This window comes from Balaenoptera acutorostrata, chromosome 3 (genome assembly GCF_949987535.1).
Source record: "Balaenoptera acutorostrata chromosome 3, mBalAcu1.1, whole genome shotgun sequence".
Classification (NCBI taxonomy): domain Eukaryota; kingdom Metazoa; phylum Chordata; class Mammalia; order Artiodactyla; family Balaenopteridae; genus Balaenoptera; species Balaenoptera acutorostrata.
Window position 1 is genome coordinate 17,383,885 of NC_080066.1, and position 21,687 is coordinate 17,405,571.

Genomic DNA, 21,687 nt, shown 5'->3' on the forward strand with positions numbered 1-21,687 from the left:
AGCAAAACTATATAAAAACCATAAAATGAAAGAGACTAAAAATAAAAAGGGAAAAACCGATAAATAACAAACAAGCAATTCCAGCCAGCTCTTTTCCCTCGCCCAAGATGCAATGAAGAAAGTAAGCATGGTACAAATAACTGTTTGTAATTTTTTCCAGCTTTAATAGTCTATACATGAGCATAGATAAAGAACATGTGGACATCCTGATTTTTTTGCTGTTGTTTGTTTGTTTGCATTGATCTCTTGTCATTTACTTCTTCTGAACCTCAGGTCTCTCTGATAGAGCAATCAGTTTTAAGTCTTGAAAGAGAGTTAAGCAGTGATTGTAATTTTAAAAATAGTACCTAAGGTACTAGGAATGCAGTGTAAGTGCCAAGCTATAATCATTTAAAATCCTCTTTTATTTATCCCATTTCTCATGGTCTGCGTTTGAATAGAGCCTCCTGTTTCCACAGGACACCTGGAGTCACCTGGTGCCAGGTACTCCCAGCCTGAGGCTCAAGCACAGCCATTACCAGCTCTCCTACCAGGATGGATTCATCCTGTATAAACTCTTCTGATTGTCTATAAATAGCATCACTTGTGAGGATTGTTGAAATAATTTGTTACTATAATTATAGTGACATTTCTAGCATGCTATGATCATATAAAACTGCAGATATGGAAGGATGCTAATTTGGAGTTATTTTTTTCCAACTCAGTTTGTGTTTAATGGAATGGAAGAAAAGATCAGGAATGTCGCTTTTTTAGAGAACGGGATCAGCTGCGTTATAATAGGACAGAACAATGATACACGAAAATCAAGAGTACTTCCTTAAGAAGAAAGGCAGTTAGCTACTTTAACATTGACTTGGTTTTAGTTAAAAAGAAAAAAAAAAGAAAAGAAAAGAAAAAAAAAATCCCTCCAAGTATAATTTCATAAATACGAGCAAAGTGAAGACATGTGATTGTATTATTCCAGCTGAGGGCCTTAGCCAAGACAAAGTCATTTTAATTTTTCATAGGCCTTTACATTTTTGATGACAACATCTAAGTGGGGGAGTCACAAATGTCTGAAAAGGAAATATTTAGGATGGTTGTACTGTAAGAATCTTTGGAAAAGACAGTATATTTTGAATTGACAAAATAGCTCCATTGGTTCCAAATGTTCAGCCAATACCAATTAAACAAAATAAAGATCTTTTGAGAAAATGCTGTTTGCTGGTGAACAGTCAAACAGTGTGAGCACTGGGCCACAGTTACAGGTGCTTTTAAACTGCTTCTCAAGATTCTAAAATGGCATATGGTATCTATATAAGCTATATTGATTGACAAAATTATAAAGTGTCAACGTTTATCATATTTATTTCTTTAGCTTTATTGGGGTATGACTGACAAGTAAAATTGTAAGAAATTTAGTGCATAAAATGTGATGATTTGATATATGTATACATTGGAAAAGAATTCCAACAATTGAGTTAATTAACCCACCCATCATCTCACATATTTACCTTTTTATTTTTTGGTGAGAACCCTTAAGTTCTACTCTCTTAGCAAATTTCAGTTATACAATACCATATTATCAACCATGGTCACCATGTTCTACATTAGATCCTCAGATCTCATTTACCTTATAACCAAAGATTTGTACAATTTAACCAACCTCTCCTCATTTCCCTACCCCCAGCCCCTGGCAACCACTATTCTATTCTCTGTTTATATAAGTGATACCATGCAGTATTTGTCTTTGTCTGACTTATTTCACTTAGCAGAATGTTCTCCAGGTTCATCTATATTCTCAGGATTTCCTTCTTAAGGCTGAATAATATTCCATTGTATATATATATATATATATATATATACCACATTTTCTTTACCTATTCATTCACTGACAGACACTTAGGTTGTCTCTATACATTGGCTACTGTGAATAATGCTACAATGAACATAGGAGTGCAGATAATCATCTCGAGATAATGGTTTTGTTTCCTTTGGGTATACATCCAGAAGTGGGATTGCTAGATCACATAGGAGTTCTATTTTTAACTTCTTGAGGAACCTCCATACTGTTTTCCACAGTGGCTGCACCATGTGACATTCCCACCAACAAGGCATGAAGATTCCTTTTCTCTGTGTCCTCACCAGCATTTGATAGCTCTTGTCTTTTTGATGACAGACATCCTAACAGGAGTGAGGTGATATCTCACTGTGGTTTTGATTTGTATTTTCCTGATGATTAGTGATGTTGACCACCTTTTCATGTGCTTGTTGGCCACTTGTATGTCTTCTTTGGAAAAATGCCCTTTCTATTTCTTTGCCCATTTTTTAATTGTTGTTGTTTAATTGTTGTTTGTTTTTTGCTATTGAGTTGTATGAGTTTGTTGTATATTTTGGATATTAACCCTTATTGGATATGTAGTTTGCAAATATTCTCTCCCATTCAGTAGCTTGCCTTTTCATTTTGTTAATGATTTCCCTTTCTGTGTAGAAGTTTTCTAGTCCCATTTGATTTGGTCCCATTTAAAATTTTTGCTTTTGCTGCCTTTGCTTTTGGTGTCAATTCCAAAAAATCATTGCCAAGACCAAAGTCAAGGAACTTATCACCTATGTTTTCTTCTAAGAGTTTTACATTTTCAGGTCTTATGTTCAAGTGTTTAATCCATTTTGAGTTGATTTTTTGTGTATGATGTAAAAGAGGAGTTCAATTTCATATTTTTGCATGTGGATACCCAATTTTCCCAACACTGTTTATTGAAGAGACTGTCTTTTCTGTACAGTATATTCTTGGCACCCTTATGAAAATTAAGTGACCATATATGTATGGGTTTATTTCTGAGCTCTTTATTCTTTTCCATCGATTATGTGTCTGTTTTTATGTCAGTATCATACTGTTTTGATTACTATGGCTTTGTAATATAGTTTGAAATCAGGAAGCATGATGCCTTCAACTTCGTTCTTTTTTCTCAATATTTCTTTGACTATTCAGGGTATTTTGTGATTTCATACAAATTTAAGATTATTTTTTCTATTTCTATGAAAAATGCCACTGGAATTTTGATAGGGATTGCATTGAATCTGTAGATCATTTGGGTAGTATGGACATTTTAAAAATATGAATTCTTCTTATCCATGAATGTGGAATATCTTTCTATTTATGTCCTCTTCAGTTTCTTTCAACAATGTTTTAGAGTTTTCCATGTACAGATCTTTCATCTCCTTGGTTAAATTTATTCTTAATTTTTATTCTTTTGATGCTATTGTAAATGAGATTGTTTTCTTTATTTCTGTTGGGGACTTGCACTGACCCCAGGGGGCATAGCTGTGGGAAGTGTTTGCATACTCATTTGAAAACAGCTTTTTTTTGTTTGTTTGTTTGTTTTGTTTAGTATGGTTCTGTAAATGCCCACCCGGATTGGCTATCATCGCTAAGTGATTTGAGAGCCCATTCCTTGGGTGGAGGCCACAAAAGATGGAGTGCTAGATGTGAGGGCAAGCTCCTTCCAGGGAGAAGCTGAAGAGTTGCTTTTACTGCTGGAGTGAGCTGCAGGGAGAAGGTAGGGCAGGTCTTTTGGGCTGCTGGGAGGATCGCACTCAGCACCTCAATGCAGGCTGATTAGAAGCTGGACCCTCAGGCAACAGCTAGAAAAGTATGCAGTCAATCCTCTTCAAGGGAGAAACTGGGAGATGGGCATTTTGCCTTCTCCCTCTGCGCTGTGAATAGTCCTGTGGTGCCTGTGAATGCAAGCCCTGTAGGCTCTCAGAGTAGGTGATTTGGGGGTCTGCCCCTTGGTTGGATGCTTTAAAGTTGGAGTGCTGTACGTGTGGTCCTAGTCCTCTGCTCATCAGGGAGAAGCTGGGATTTGGGGGTTTCTTTGGATTGTATGTCACTGAGACTAGGGAGTGGTTTATGGCAAGGGCATGTCTCAGCATTTCCTGCTCAGTTTGATGTGGATAATTTCTCTGTCATTCAATGTGTAGGAGTCACTCAACCTCTTCTGGATCTCTTCCAGAAGGAATGGTCCATGTGCAGCTGTATATTCAGTGTATCTGTGGCAGGAGGAAAAGTCAGGGGCCTCCTATGTCACCATCTTGGTGATGTCACTCATGTCAAAGTTTATTTTAGATGCAACTCCTCTTCTGAGTTCCCATGCTGAGACCTACTCTTTTGACCTGGCTGATGACCCCACACAGCAAAATGGGAGTTGGCACTGTCTAGCTTTCTTAGCACTGATCAGGGTTATAATTTTATTTATCTGTGTGATCTTTTCTCCACATGTCTGTACGCTCCAGGAAGCTGGACATCCTGTTTGGTTTGTACCCAGTCTTATTAACAGTCCCAGGTCAAGAAGAGCCAGACATATAGTAAGTTGACAAGAGTTGATGAATGAATGAGTGATGGAATCAGATTAGTGCTGGCTCTGCAATTCATAAGTTGGAAATTTGGGCAAGCATTTCAACTCTAAGAGCCTCAGATTCTTTATTTATAAAGTGGCTCGTTTGGCCAGGAAGTTCTCCAAGGTCCCCAGCCTTAAATTCCTTAAATGAATCCATGGTGGATGCCTCAGGGCCCTGCCATCACCTCTTTCTCTGGGAACCATTTGCTCAGCCCCCAGCTACCTCTCACCCTGCTGCACCACCTTTCCTGGATGTAGCCATCAGTCCAGGGATGGATCTGGAACCTAGCTGGGACGATCCCATTCTCTTCTCTAGGTATGTGGCTTTAGGCCTGGACACCTGCCAGCCGGAGTCTGCTTTTGGCTGTGCTGTGGCCTGTGGATCTGGGGACTTTGGGGTGGCCACCTCCTGCCCAGCGTGGACAGACAGGCAGAGTCAGAAGGCAGAGAGAAGAAAGAAGCAGTCTACAGAGCAGAGCAGGCTTGCCAAGCGGAGAGTTCTGGCAATTCCCAGTTTCTCCCTGAAGCCTGCAGCCTTCTAACCGCGGGTGCCTTAGGGTGGCTTGTGTACTGATAGTAAATTTCCCCTTTCCCCCTTTTTAGGATGAAAAGTAGCTCTAATTAGTTTGTTACTTGTATTCAGAGGCCCAGCTAAGTATACACATACATTCTTCTCAATAAGGAAAGTTCGTTTAATTGGATGTTGACTGGATTAGTTGAATCCTCATTCAGAGAAGCTCCTGCCCAGTATCTGCTGTGAGCAGCACTTATCAGGACCTGTGAATCACTGACTGTCTCTGGGACAATCTTTTGTGTTTCTACACAGCAGGGACCCCATAAACCTGGCAGATGAAGAGCCTTTGACCTGGGATGAGTAAGTAATCCATTCTCAGCCCCACCTCTGAACAGGTTGCTCTTGCCGGCTGCTGTTGACCTTCGTGGTCATCCCCGCACACCTGCCTGTAATTTTCAGCCCTTCCTGCCCACCACTGCGGACGTCCCAGACCCTGGACAGGAGTCACCTCCCTGATAATATCAGCGCAAGCCTCTGTCTGTCCGTGGTCTCCTCTGAGCTGCCCTATCTTGTTGTCACACACATCCTGACTTTGTATTTCCCTTCCTGATCTCACTGAGAAATGAGAAATTGGGTTATGAGTTATCTAATTCCATTAGCCTCATTATTCCTCAGAAATCTGAGTCCTGGATAGGTAGTGCTACAAAATGGATGAAGTCAGAAGACTCGGGTCCTACTGGTGACCATGATCTTGAGCAAATCTCAATCCTTCCTTATTCATAAGATTAGAGCCAATTTCGTGATTTCTGGGATGCTCCCACCTCTCCGCCTGTACTAGTATCTCTCTCCACGTTCCTCTCACTCCCTCCCCAGGCATCCTCCAGGACCTGAAGGTGTGGGGTCTTGTATGTAGGTGGCTTTTCTCACTATGGGTCTGTCAGTTCTTTGTAGATGTTTTAACATTTCAACTAAATGAGCTTTCTTCAAGAAAAGAGGCTCCCAACAGACAGAGGGAAGATGGGGTGTGGGGAGCACGGCTCTTTGACCTGGAAGGTCTAAAGCACTCAGCTCCCCCTCTACGTGCTGTTAGTGTTTGCCCACATTTTTTTCCCTGTGTCCTTCCTTGACTGGCAACATCACTGGCCCTGGTTGTTTTTGCCTTACCATGATGTTAAGCGTTCCATGTTTCTTCTAGATCAGGATGCCTTTGTTTGACAGATATGAAGCTTTCTCCTTTTGCTCGCTTCACATTCCAATGTTGAAATGTTTTTATAAGTTTTTTTTTAAATTTTATTTATTTATTTATTTATTTATTTATTTATTTATTTATGGCTGTGTTGGGTCTTCGTTTCTGTGCGAGGGCTTTCTCTAGTTGAGGCAAGTGGGGGCCCCTCTTCATCGCGGTACGCGGGCCTCTCACTGTCGCGGCCTCTCTTGTTGCGGAGCACAGGCTCCAGACGCGCAGGCTCAGTAGTTGTGGTTCATGGGCCTAGTCGCTCCGCGGCATGTGGGATCTTCCCAGACCAGGGCCCGAACCCGTGTCCCCTGCATTGGCAGGCAGATTCTCAACCACTGCGCCACCAGGGAAGCCCTGAAATGTTTTTAATAATCATTTTTTTCTTTTAGTTGCCATCACAATCCCCACCTTGTTCTGTGAATGACATCCCTGAGCAGTAAATCAAGACTCTGGAGGGGCCGGCCCTGGGACTCCAAGGTAAAAATTTGGACACTGGAGGGTTTGTCTCATAATCTATGTTTCTGTTACCGCGCTGGCATGCGTTCTGGTTGGAGAGTTTCAACCGAGGAGGTCAACGGACGAATCCGGACCAGCAATCTCGGTCCTTGTGATAGTAAGGAAAGAACTGCAGACTAACACTTCAGGTATAAGCTCAAAGCAAAGTTTATTTAAAGCATAGATACACTCTTGGCGGGGAGAACGGACTGGCTTCTGTGAAGTGAAACCAGCCCCTCTGCACAGGTTGTGTGAAGTTTATAAGGAGGGGAGGGGTTGGGTTGAGGTCTGGTGGTCAGGCTTTGTCATTTGAGTGACGGGTGACATTGCACATGCCCCAGTTGTAACTTCCTTCTTATCACCCCTAATCCATTCGAAAAGCCCACTGGGCGGGGGTGGGGCGGCTAAGCCGCAATGTAAATTTATTACAATGATGACATAATGAGGGTCAGGTTATTTCAAGTTATTGCCAGGTTTCTACTGCGCCTGCACACCTCGGGGAGTTCCTCTTTGGTTGGGTTCTTCCTGTCTTCTCAGGATGTGCTGACCACAGCTCCTTGTCAAGACTGGCTGAGGCAGGCCCCTGGCCTTGAGTTTTTCACCCTTCCGTTCCCAAGCTGCTCATTTCTAGCTAACTACCTAACATTTCCATCTTAATGAGGATGAATTTCACCACTTGCCCAAACCTTTCTCTCCATACGACAGACCTGCCCTCACACATCAGTCAGATACAATAGCTCAGCTTCCAAAGCATGGCCGCCCTGCAGCGCTGGGTGACCAGAGAAAGGAGAATATCCACTAAAGTGTCTGACATTTTGGAATCATTTCCTTACTAGCATTATATGGGGGCCAATTTTGCATGACAGTGGTGCTTAAGATACTTAACCAAAAATATTTATCGATTCACCAGGGCTCTATCACACCTCTATCTGCCAACTTGAGATGTTCTCTGAGTTTCTCCACTTCTTCTCCCTCTGAGTTGAGATCATACCAAAGGAGAGACTGAAAATAAAGTAACTTACCAAGTGGGAAAGAGGATATTTTCTTGTGACTGTTAGCTTGCAAAAACAAAATTGAAGATAACATAGGTTCATGCTATGTCCTGGGTAATGACAACAATCTAGTAACAGCCAAGAGAAGGCAACTTTATTGCTTTCTTGCAAAGGAGCCAAAAACAATAGTTCACCAAGTTTCCACTACACTCATAATGGAGCATTTTATGATCTTCTAAGGAGAAGTTTGAAGAAATACAAGACGTGTGCTTTGGATAAAAATGCCAATTTCTCTTAAAATCCTTAAATTTATTTGTCACACTTTCTTTCTCAATTCCAAACTAATTTCTTTGAGGCTAAGATCTTGACTAATTTGTTTGTTTCTTCTGTAACATAACGGCCATGAAATTTACACTTAAAATGACTATTGTTTTGCACTGGGTGTTCTTGGCCTGTTATTTCCTACATAATCTTCACTATGGCTTTTGGGGACTGATTCATTTAGTCTTGGCACTTACTGAATTTTTCTTGTCCTTTGCAGCTATAGAGATGCCTCAAGTTGGCAGGAAGGGAAGGGAAGTCTTTGTGCTGTTGAATACCAAAGTTGGCCTCTATTACAGAGCTGGAGGAATGCTTTTTGGAATGACATTGGAGACAGCCAAAAGAACATCCTGAAGACATTCTGATGTTGAGGGAGAGAACTTCCCACGGTGTCATTGGTGGTTAGGCAGGCAGGCAGGGTAGCTACTTTTGAATAAGTAGAAATTGCAGTTGTCGTGTTTGGCTTAGACAGTATGTTTTGGAAGACAACCTAAGTGAAAAGGAAAGCCTCGATATGATAAAGGCCTGAATGTTTGCCTGTTACTCAGGCAGCCTTTGATGGAAGAATCAGTATTAAGAAGATTACCTTTTTGAATTACTTCCAATGTTGGGCTAGAGTCAGAGAGCAGGGGACATCCACGAGGCCAGATAGGTGGGGTATAAAGCATCACAGCTAGATGAACCCCACAAAAGCCCACCCATAGACCAACTAGCCGTCACTGCTATTGTCTCCAACTGAGGGTTGATGATCCACTTGACAAGGAGATTCTTTCCAGAGTCACAGGTATAATTACCACCCTGCAGACCAACAGTTCAGGAGAGGATGCTGACATAGGGTGAATCTGCAGGGTAGACTTCAATAGCATATTCCGGGCTTTCTTCTGGGAAAGAAGTGAGAGAGATTCTTGGAGCAGTAGGTGGGGAGAGATGGCAGGTAAAGGAAGGCTTGAGTAAGAGAGGTTAAAGAAAAGCAGAAGTTTGGCCCTAGAAGGCTGTATGTGGCTGGAAACAGGAGAGAAAAGGGGAGAGCAGTGTCAAGGCATGGAGTCCTTCTGGAATCGAGACTTGGGTTCTTTACACCTGCCGCTTCCCCACTGGTCTAAGCCTGTCCCCCAGTGTCTGTGGTCCTACTCCGTCCCCATGGCTTGGTTTGGCAATGACCTGGATGAGGCAGGGAAAGTGGGAGAGAATAGTGGGGACGGTACAGAGCCTGGTGACAGTGCTTGCATTTGCCTTCTTTTGTGGAGGAGCTCAAAGCCAAACACGAAGCTCTAACTTCTAGGCTCTCATTGTCTGAACGAGCTGACTTGCTGCAGAGTAAACCCACAGATATGCCAAGTTTCCCAGCACAAACAGCTGGAGCAGTTTCCCAAGGGCTTGAGATCAGGGAGCGGTAAGAGTGCCTCTGTGTGTGTGTGCGCGCATGTGCATGTGTGTGTGTGAAGAGAGCATGGAGGGCACCCATGGTGTCACAAACTCTCCTCTTAGAAAACGACCATCATGTTTATTATCTTGCCAATTAGTCCTGTGTAAGTGTGTGGTCGAGATATGGAAAAAACAGAAAAGATACAGTTCATTTGATCCTCTGTTGCTGTTCACTCTCTACCTATAGAAGGAGAAAGTGTTACGGAGAACAAACCTGACTCCATATTGGATCTATTCCTTTAGCTCTAACCCTGTGCTCTGTTGCCTGAGCTTAGTCATGCTGGCTCTGCACCTTTTGTAAAAGAATGTTGTCTATAGCCTGAAATATACAGCAGGGGTCCCCAATCCCCGGGCCATGGACCGGTAGTGGTCCACGGCCTGTTAGGAACCAGGCCGGACAGCATGAGGTGAGTGGTGGGCGAGCGAGAGAAGCTTCATCTGCTGCCCCCCCATCGCTCACAGTACTGCCTGAACCACCCCTCCCCCGCCCCCGCCCCCGTCCCCGTCCATGGAAAAATTGTCTTCTACAAAACCTGTCCCTGGTGCCAGAAAGGTTGGGGACCGCTGGTCTACAAGATAGCCCATTCTCAACGCTCTGATCTTTAAAGGTGTAACACTTTTCCATTCATATAGAGATAAAAAGTTGCAGAGTAGAGAATACCCTTTGTCTTGCTGGAGGTTTACAGAAACGGTGTGATCAGACCTGTGTGAACAGCTGCAAGAACAAAGGATTTCAAAACCAAGGAGTTGGCAACTTCCAACTCCCCTTTTAGTCTAAAAGAAGCCTGAATCCTAACTTGGGTGAGATGGTTCTTTGGGACACTAGTCCACCATCTTCTCGGTCTGCTGGGTTTCTGAATAAAGTCACTATTCCTTGTCCCAATACCTCACCTCTCGGTTTATCAGCCTGTCGTGCGGCTAGCAGTATGAGCTTGGACTCGGTAACAAGAGGAGGTAAAAAGGCATGGAAAAGGATGGCAGCTGCCCTGTGATACCCACAGGTCAACCAAAAGGGCTTGGCCTTATTTTAATCCCAGAGATTTTTGAAATTTAGCAAGGGAAAGAAACACTAAACTCCTTTTCTGGCATGTTAAATAATGATAATATATGCTTGAAAAACTCATTATAACCATTAAGATGAATAACTAGTGATTTAGAATTTGAGTTAAAGAGTTAGGTTGCTACACTTGTGCTCTCTGGGTGTTTGAATATAATTATTTGAGGATTAAATTGAAAGACATCGATCAGTCCCAGAAATAAGTAGCAGGCTTGCTTGCAAAGCTAAAATTGGAATGGAGAAATGAGAATTCTTGGGGAAAATTCTTTTCTGTTGTATGAATGCATGAATCAAAAGTAAGATATTCCACACCTTAATTACAGGAAGATTTTAGGAAAGAAATTGACTGAAGTTTTTAAGAAGATAAGAGAGCAATTTATGACTTTAAGAAACAGTTTTGCTTTTGTTTTGGTCTATAGGATTGAAGATGGGATTAAAGAGGTAAAAACTGTATTTTTATTATTTAGTAACCTTCTTCATTTAGACAAAAACTGATGCTAGGCTACCTTTCTTGGTATAAAAGGAGTATCTAGGACCTATTTAAACATTATCTCAAATAGCAATTACATGTTAAATTGAGACAAACCCACTGCATCATCCTTAGTTCCTAAAAAAAAAATCCTTGGTAGTTTATGCTGTACCTAGAAAAAATGGAATTTATCATCAAAGCTAAACAAATCAGTAGCTATTTGCTACATTATAAAGATAACCTTGGATTTGGTGCTGTTTCATATACTCAGGATCAGATGACTACACATATTTTTGGAAAAAAGAAAATCCTTTCAATTAAATGTTTTTCTACAGTGTAAATGTGTTTCTAGTGATTTAAGTCAGACCCTGAAGGCTGATTTTAATGTACTTTCATTAAGGATTTCATTGATGTTTGAGCTTAGTGTCCTTTTGGCTGAACTCCTGTCTGTTGAGATGTTAGTGAAATATCAAGCAAAGTGAACAAAATAGGCAGCTCACAAACAGTATTCTGCAGGTCTCACAAAAATAAAATCATCTCAAAGAAACTTTGAAATGCAACCCCAAACAGAATGCGGGAGCCGTTTTCAAAAGCTTTTCTGCCTTTGGACTCACAGACCACCCAAAGGCCAGCAAGATTCTGATGTGCAGGGGGAAACATTAGGAAGTTCTGGGCCCACTCATCCCTGGGAGACTAAAAACCCAACAAAAATTCAAACCGTCAAACCATTTTCTAATATAAAAAAGAATCCAATCCATGCATGTTTGTAATTTCCATAAATTAGCCTTGCAGGCTAGCATGGTGTTTCATAACATTGTCGAGCTATGCATCATACAAATTAGACCAGAGCTCTGGCCAAGAACCGTTTTAAGGAAAATTACAGATCCTCTACCCTTTCTTGCACATTGAGCTCAGATCTTCTCTGTCTGCCTGGAATCACAAAGAGGAAACTGAACATTTTACCCAAAACATTATTGTAAAACAGTGGCACAAAGGCTCTGTCAAAGAGACAAGTCCTGCGGCAAACTTGGGCAAGGTCGGGGCAGAACGTCTGAATCGGGTGACAGGCAGCGGCCAGGGCTTGGGCTGCGAAACAAGGCGCTGGATTTGCAAATCACATTTCAAACGAGCAGTGAGATACAATTAGGGAGATCAGTGTATGAAAACAGTACCTGGGGCTACTGCGGTGGGAATGCAAAATTGCGCTGAGGATTCAGCAACTCTTCTGACACAGTTGTTAGATACGGTGAAAGGTGACTTTTTTTCTAATGCTGCCACTCCTCCACTTCCTTGTCAGGAAGTCACCTCCTGGGACCTTTCCCAGGTCCCTCCTGCCCCTTACTCTCCTTCCCACCTCCCTGCCTTTGCTCTACCCAGATTGCCTGCTCCACAGGCTTTTGTGTGTCTCCTAACAAGCAACCCGGATTCACTGCTGCCTGGCTGTGTGGGAGTCTTTGCTCTGCTTGAAGTGTATGGAATTCAGATTTTCAAGACCCAGGCACTTCCCTCAAGGGGTTTAAAATCTCCTCAGAATGAAAAGAAACAAATGTATAACAGATAACTAGAAACATAAGGCAATAAAATAGCCCAATGCGTGGGAGCGAGGTAGAAATTCAGAGAGCGCTCCTCCCCTGGGAAGTCATGAGACATCACGGAGGGCACTTAACCATTTAACTGAGCCCTGGAGGGCAAGCAGGATTCAGACAGGTAGACTTCGATGGGCTGGGGCGTGGACTGGCAATCCCCACCAGGGCTCAGCAGGAGTAAAGGCCAGCAAGCAGGATGAAGGAGAGAGACAGGGAGGGGTGGTGATGGAGGGGGTCAGGTGTCCGGAGCAGGGAGCCACTTAACGTGCGAGGCCAAAGCTTGTACAGGTTTGCATTTTGCTAGGTTACCCAGTAAGTGAGATGAAGATACTACAGTGACGGGAAGTTTCAGGGATAATATGCAGGACCCAGTGCACAATGAAAACGCGAGGTCCCTTGTTAAAAACGTGGGTGGGGGGAGAGTTCCTTTAAATTCCTAATATAGAAAGCTAATTTTTTCCCCCTGTGGTCTTTACCTTTTATGGGTGTTTGGTTTGCTGTTTAATATCATGCTTCCCTAGGCACAGGATACTCTCAGGGAAAGTGCAGTGCTCCCTGGGGGCCTGAGAACCCCATCCCACAACGCGGGGTGGGGTGAGGGGTGGTGTCCTCTAGCGACCACGTGCTCCCTCCTGCCAGCCGCCGGATCAACGTGCCTTAGTGAGGAGGTGGAACCAGGCATCGTCCCTTCTCGTAGCGCACAGCCCGCGGCTCCAGCCCAGAGCAGGTGGGTGACCGCACGGCCTCACCCCTGGATGTGCTGGGATCCTGGATGCAGCTGGGTGAGAGGCTCGCCTCTGCAGAGGTGCCCATCGAGAGCCCTGTGGCGCTGCCAGCCCAGGGCAGAGAGGGCCACGGCCATGGTCCACTCTAGGATCCTGCCCTGTGCCTAAGCCCCGGGTGGGCCCCAGGGAGCCAGCGTGCAGGGCTCTGGGAACCCATGAGGGAGACAGAAAGCTGCAGGGAGATAGGCTCCAAGTCCCAGGCACGCTGCTCGCACACGGTGAGGCCTGGGAGATGCCAGTGCCCTGAGGTGGGAGGCTGGGGTCTGACACAGGGGTAACAATAGAGGGAGAAAGGGGGGAGGGGACTGCGGACCAAGGAGAATAAAAGTCAGGGCAGCTATTGGGTTTAGAGCTTGGGTAATACAGAAGATAATGACACTCTGCTATAAAAAGGAAAATAAGCCAGAGTCAGTTTATTTAAGCTTTCTTTTCAGTTTTGGGTGAGGGGCGGCAAAGGTAAGAGGTATCATTTCGGACATCACAGCCTGAGGCGAGAGCAAGTTCCTGGGAGGAAGTGTCCACAGGCAGGCGGCCACCCACCCGGCGAGCTGGGGACCAGGTGTGGCTGGGAGGAAGGCTCAGGAGGAACTTGCCCAGAGCGGGGCTTCCTGGAAGGCTCTCGATGGAGTCTCGGTGCAGGGACGGTCCAGGAGGGGCCAGCACACGTCAGCGAGTGTGCTCGTGGGATTCCTGCCTTGAAAGGGGAGAGAGAGGGTGAGCAGAGAGGGGACTCCAGCGTGATGCCGAGAGAGGAGGGAATTTTCAGAAGAAAGCCGCAGGAATCAACCCAGAAAATCTCGGAGAACAGGACAAAAAAGAATTCTTCTTTATAATTCCCAAAGATATAATTTCAGTGGCACAATTAAATGGTTTATGGAGTGAATAGGAATCACCTGTGCGAATCAGGACTTTCTGGGGCTGAGTCCAGTCTGGGACGGACAGTGTGAAAGAGGTTTTGGAGGCAGACAGTCGAGGTTTGGAGCTGCATTTGGACACTTCTAGTTGCCGACATAGGTGGCAGAGAAGATTGTGCCAGGCAGGGGGAGGTGTGGGAGAGCACAAGTGACCCTCTGTCCCGCTGCTGGTAGGTTGCTGTAGCGGGATGTGTGGAAGGGGACGGGGAGGGGCAGAGGTAGGCAAGAGCCAAGGAAAGACAGTTATTGAAGGGTTTGTTGTAGGCCAATGACCCGAGGAGAACCGCAGAACAGCTGCATGCTGAGACCATCTGCTTGCTGCCCTGATCCACGGATCCAAAGTGGATCCATGAAGTTCAAACGCTTGTTGTTCAAGGGTCAGTTTATATACATATACAGTGATAAACACATATATATATAAATAGTTATATATATGATTGATATAAAAGAACTTTATTGATCAGTTGATCAATCGAGTATCTTTGATTTTGCTGCAGGTGACAGTTTTTTCAATAATAGCTTTATTAGGAAATAATTCACATACTCTAAACTTCACTCTTTTGAATGCTACAACTGTACAGTATCTAATTTTAGAACATTTTTGTCATTCCGAAAAGAAACCCTGTATCCATCAGGAGTCACCCCCCATTATTCCCCTACCTCAGCCCCTGCACATTATTCTCATTCTATTTCTAATATTTCAATTTTCTAATTTCAAACATTAATCTAATTTCTACTTCTATTGATTAGCTTATTCAGGCCACTACACACTAATGGAGTTATACAATAGGGGGCTTTTTGAGACCGCCTTCTTTCTCTGAGCATAATAATCATGGGCACTACTTTTACAAGTAATAGTTTTGCTCCTTACTACCTAACACAGGTCACCATTTTTCCTAGCTTTGAAAACAATTTCCTCGCCACTTCTCCAGCCTTTGCTAACAGTGTGCTTACTGCTTTTCCATCTTCCACTCACCCATTGCTTCCAAAATCAATGCTGCACATTTTAGATTTTGGTTACATCAACATCCTACTTCTGGTACCAATTTCCACATCATTATTTATTACCAAAATAATGTTGTATCAAAAACATCAAACACCAGTGGCATGCAATAATAATCATTTAGTTTTGTTCATGAATCTGCAGGTCAGTGGGATGGTCCTTCTGGTCTCAGCTGGCTCACTTATGTATCTGCTGTCAGCTGTAGGTCAGAGAGCTCTGTTGGTCTCTCTTGGGGGCTGGCTCACTATAGGCTTGTCTGGCGTGGCCTGGCTAGGACCACTGGGCTCTCTTTCATGTGGGCTCTTGTCCTCCAGCAGGCCGGCCTGGCTCCTTCACATAGTGACTGGGCAAGTTTCCAGGAAAGAGAGAAGAAGCACATGAGGTCTCTCAAAGTCTGGGCTCAGAACTGGCACACAGACACTTCTGTTGTGTTCTATTTGAAAAAGCAAATCACAAGGCCAGCTCAGAATCAAGGGGTCGGGAAATAGACTCTCCCTCTTGATGGGAGGGGCTGAAAAGTTACATCATAAAGGGAGACCATTAATTGAGGCCATCATTGCCATCAATCCCAGCTGTTATTTCATCACGGACACCAAATAGCCACAGCCAGTTCAATTGGACAGCTGTAGTTCCATAGTTTTTCCCCACTCAATTCAGCAAATATTTATCAAGTGCCTGTTGTTTGATAAACACTATGTGTGATCTTGAGGAGATAAAGTGAAAGGACTTGGAATCTGTCCTCAAAGAGTTCATAGTCTAAAAAGGGAACTAGACATGTGAACCAGCATGTACAAGGCAGTGTTATAAATTCAGCAGTACGTTCAAGAAAGAAAATGAAGTGATACATTCCACTGGGGGTTAAGGGAGTATCCTAGAGAAGATCATAACTAACTTGGGTCTTTGCAGGAGAACAGGAGGTTTCCTGGGAGACAAGGCGGTGACATGGATCAGTCAAAGGAGAGGGAAGAGTATGGACAAAGGTTTAGAGGCATAAGTGCTTGTGGTGAGAATAGGGATTCCAAGTAGTTCAGAATCCTTGAAGTATCAGGTTCTGGGAAGGAGGAAGCAGGAGATAAGTGATGGAGGTAGATGATGAGGTAATGGTGTGAGCTGCTGGGGTTTCTCTCCAGTGCTTAAGAATTATTTATTATCCTGGATGTAACTGGGAGCTGGTGAAGCAGATGAGTGGCAACATTTCTTTTAAGAAAGGCACCTAGCTTTTGGTACTTTTGATAACGAATGGACTGCAGAGAAGAGTAGAGGCTAGTCAAGAGGCTATTGGAATAGTCCAGTCCATTGAGGGAACGAAGATGTACCAAGACAATGGCGGTGGAAACAAAGGAGGAGATAAGATTTAAGGGAGGCATAGGAAGCAGGACCTGATGATTTAGTGTGGAGGAGGATGAAGAAAAGGAAAAAGTGGGCATGATATCCAGGTCTATTATCCATTGCCTTGGTACCTGGAATTAAGGCTCCAACTTCTTACTCACCTGCCATAAGGTGATCATCTTTTGGAGGAGCAACTCATCAACCTAAAACCTCAATCTTATCAATCAATAGCCTATAAATATTCTTCTAACATTAACAATTTTAATGCTTTTTGTTTTGAGATAACTAGATTCACAGGCAGTTGTAAGAAATAACACAAGAGCTCCTGTGTACTTTTTATCCAGTGTCCCCTTCATGGTAGCTAGACCACACTGATGCTCTCTGTCAACCGTATTCGGATTTCACCGGTTACATGCATTTATTTATCTGTGCATGTATTTAGTTTTATACAGTTTTATCCCATGTGTAGATTTGTGTGACCACCACCACAGTCAAGATACAGACCAGTTCATCCCAGGTTTACCCCCGTTACCCTTTATAGCCCAGCTACTTCCCTCTCTTCCCTGCTCCTTGGTCTCTGGCAACTACTAATACATTCCTCATTTCTGTAATTTTGTTATTTCAAGAATGTTATGTAAATGAATTATATAGTATCTAACCTTTCAATATTGACTTTAAAATTTTCATAATTTCCTTGAGATCTGTGTATCAATTGTTCCAAGTTCCTTTTTATTGCTGAGTGGTATTCCATGGCACAGATGGACCACAGTCTATTTATCCATTCACCCACAGAAAGACTGTGGGTTGTTTTCAGGTTTTGGCTATTAGCAATAAAGCTGCCACAGATATTCGTGTACAGATTTTTATGTGAACATAAGTTTTGATTTCTCTGTAATGAACTTCTAGTAGTACAGTTTTTTTGTCTTATGGTAAAGCATGGGTTTAGTTTTATAAGAAACAGCCATATTCTTTTCCAGAGTGGCTATACCATTTTATCTTCCCACCAGTAATGCCCGAGGAATCCAGTTTCTCAGCGTCCTTGCAAGCATTTGGTATTTTTAATTTTAGTCATTTTAATAGTTGTGTGGTGATGTCTTACTGTGGTTTTAATTTGCATTTCCCTAATGGCTACTGATGTGGAATATTCTTTCATGTGCTTATTTGCCATCTGTATATCCTCTTTGGTGAAGTGTCTGTTTATGTCTTTTGCCCATTTGCTAATTTGATCATTATAGTCTAGCTTTTTTTTTTTTTTTTTAACTCCTAGCCTCTTGTGCATTTGTCTAACCAGAAAATAGTCTGAATTTTACCTTTATATTTTCACTAAAGAGATTTTCCATGGGAAAGAATAAAAAGTCCCATTAAATCTCCAAACATTCTATCTAGATGGTTTACTTTTAGTGTAAGTTATTTTATTGTTGAAACAAATGGGACTGGTCCAGAAGACTAGTTTTCCCTTGAAGCCACTGGATGTTTCCTAGTATCCTGTGTTGCATACAGCTGCTGAAGGGCGACTCATTACTTAGACTGGTACTATGGGACTTGTGTTGAAGCAAAAAAGTCTGGCTTGAGGCCCAGCTAAAGCTTGTTATTTGTGCATCTCTAAAGGATACTGTTGGCCAGGCACTCAGGTGGCACGGCAGGTAAGGAGCAGAAGATCATCGTACAGTGGTCTGTGTTTGATTGGAAACTGGCAACATTTTCTCACTTATTGATAGAAAGGACCACCTTTCAGCATCTGATGCTCTTCCCCTCCTCTGGTGTATCCTGTGAAATGTGTCCCAGATTTACTATTTGTGTTTTTTACCCAATGAGTTCAAGAAGATGGACATACCTTTTATCTCTCTTAAATAAGTCATAACTGCTGGATCAGTATTTATACAAATTTTCTAAACAAAATTAAGATCAAGCATAAGTAAGTAGTTAATTTAGAGGAATAGGGAGAATTATCGAAGACCCTTGCTGGAAAGTGTAAGTGAAAATTTTCTCCACCTTCTCCAACAAACTTACAAGGATATCCATTTGTACAGATTTTCTCTCTAGCATAGAATATAACCAAAAGAATTCTGTAAGACCTTATATCTTAATGAAACAAAAATAATCAAAAAATATACATGGAAGAATAAACACAGAGTTCTTAATGCTATCAGGAAGAAAAAAAAAACCCCACAGAACAAAACATTCAGTAGGCTGCAACAAATATCAAATTCAGAAATCAGCTGTGTCAACAAGAAATGATTGAAGAGAGGTGATATGCACTGAAATATGGACTAGTCTAGAAAGTGCTTGAAGAAAGGATTCAAAGCAATAAATAAATAATCATTTGTATTATTTTGCCTTTTTTGTAAATGATTCATTGATTAAATGGGTTAAGTAATTCAAGCATCTGACATCAATCAGAGACCAGATTCTCTTGTGAGGTGCCAACTGGTTCAGTGAGCCCAAAGGATTATTCCATGTTGTTTTCCCAGGTAAATCATTTCCATTTTGGAAGTTCTGGGATTGCTGGGTCTATTGAGCATTTGTTCCTTGGATAAGCCATCCTGGAACAGATCCAGGCATCTGCAGCAGAATGGTACTCTAACACGCCATCTCTCCACTGGGTGGATGTGTGGCAGGCCCTACTGGTGGCATAATGACAATACCAGAGCGAGAGAGGTTAGGTAGAGGTGCACACATAGGACCAGAGAACTCAGGGGCATCTATCTTTGCATCCAGCATGTATTCATCAAGCTCCTTCCATAGCCTAGTTCTGTGCTAAGTACCTGCAATCCACAAATAAAAAAATCCCAGCTCTCAAAAAGTTCAGAAACTCACATGGGAGAGAGGCAAATGATCATCTAATAGAAAGGGATATAATAAGTATTAGGATGGCAGCAAGCACATGGTATTAGTGACAGACAGAGGAGATCTGATTCATCCCTGTGGTGGTGATGGGGTAGGGTGGGTAAGGGAGGATGTCCTGGAGGAGTTGAGCACTGAGATGGGTCTTGAGGGTGAAATAAGAATGTGCTCAGCAGACACAGGGGAGAGAGAAGATTGTGCCAGGCAGATGGAAGTGTGGGGGGAGAACAAGTGACCCTCTGCCCAACCGCTGGTAGTTTGCTATGGTGGGGTGTGTGGAAGGGGGCAAGGGTGAGGGCTGCAAAGGTGGGCAAGAGCCAAGGAAAGACAGTTATTGAAGGGTTTGATGTAGGCCAATGACATGAGGAGAATGCATAACTAAGGGAAAGTTTTGCTGCATGCTCAGAGCATTTGCTCGCTGCCCAGAGAAAGTGAAATCAGGAAGCTAATACATTGTGGTTCAGAGTGTTAATATATATATTTTACCATCGAATTGCTCTTCGTGAGCCCAGCCTATTCTCTGGACACTGGGCTACAAAGAGACTATCCTTTATATGTCAGTGGACAGAGGTTATCATCTGGCAGGGTCTGTACATAGGTCTGTACACTGAGTCATCACAGCTGGGTGGGGAAGCTGATGGAGATTATGGGTGCTGATATCTTGTCCTCCCCGTTCACAGGTGCTGGGAACCCCTCAGATGAATCCTGTCCTCGTCGATGTGTGTTATTTTTCCACTAGGGGTGGGATAGAGTTTAAGATTGGAAAATTATGAAGGAGATCTAAATCATGACATAGGAGCCACAGCTGAAGTATACGGGAAGGTTTTATTGGGATAGATGAAGTCTCACAGGAGACATTGCTACGTTTAAATACTAAAAGTGTTTTCCATGTAGGAGGAGGGATTTGACTTTTGCTGTACAGCTGTAGATTGTACAATTGGGTGAAGCTATAGGAAAACTTGATTTAGTGCACAATAAAAATTATGATGCTTATCATTTGGTGAGTGACTAATACACACCAGATATTATGCTAGGATCTCCAATCCTTTCAACGACCTTGTAAGATAAATGTTTTCTTCCTCCTTGTGCAGCTGAGGGGCCTCAGGTGAATTCGAGATGCAAACCTATCTGTCTGACTCTCTTTTTCTGATACTTCAAGATTCTCTTGGGAAGAACTATTCTGTAATGTTTTATTCCCCCCTGGGTGCAGCTATCTGAGGTGAAATGGACCACGTGCCAGGTAGATAGTTTCCAATCCACCCAGTGATCACTGCCATGGATATTGTAATGGGGATTCAAACATCCCTTGGGCTGTTGGACTACGTGGCCTTTAAAGCCCTGTTTAAATGAGAGCTTCTAGGATTCTGTGCCATTTTGTAAGCAAGTTGGATACTTAACACTATATGACATGGGTATTAGTTTCCTATTGCTGCTGTAACAAATTGCCATAGAATCAGTGGCTTAAAACAACAAAATTTTTTCCTCTTACAGTTCTGGAACTCAGAGCCCACCTTCACTGGACTAAAGTCAAGGTGTTGGCGGGGCTGGCTCCTTCTGGCAACTCTGAGCTCTGTCTCCTTGACTTTGTCCACTTCTAGTGGCCGCCAGTATTCCTTGACTTGTGGTTTCTTCTTCCATCTGCAAAGTGAATCACTCTAATCTCTCCTTGCATCATCACAACACCTCTTCCTCTTCTGTAGTCACATTTCCCTCTGCTTTCCTCTTATAAGGACTCTTGTGATTTCATTGGGCCCACCCGGTTAATTTAGAATAATCTTGATCACATCTGAAAATGCCCCTTTGTCACATAAGGTAACTAACATTCACAGGTTGTGGGAATTAGGACATAAACATCTCTGGGAGGCTATTATTTAGCCTATTGCAGCCTGCACAGGCTAACACATGGACACAGTGAAGATGGTGAAATCGTCTCTGAAGGAATGAATTCCAATTCGTATATGTCCTACAGACACTCAGGACAGATCCCTTTAAAGTTGTTCTCTAGCACATGCATTGCTGATAAAACAAAGAACAGCTCCACAGGGGGACCCAAAAAAAAAAATCACTCTTACTTATCTTTTCTCAAAAAGGATGGCAGCATTTTAAGATTCAGATAAATAAAATATGTGCCCAGCATCAAAGTCTCTGGAGGCAGATGAAATACTAAAGTACAGAAATAGCCAAGAAAAACTAATCACAAATCAGGCAAAAACCGAGCACTACCATTGTTTTGCATTATCCGAAACTGTCAAGGCATCAGACCTAGGGGACCAGGGGACGGAGGCACATAGAGATAGAGAATTTAATATTAACACTGGAAAGGGGTTTGACACACAGCTG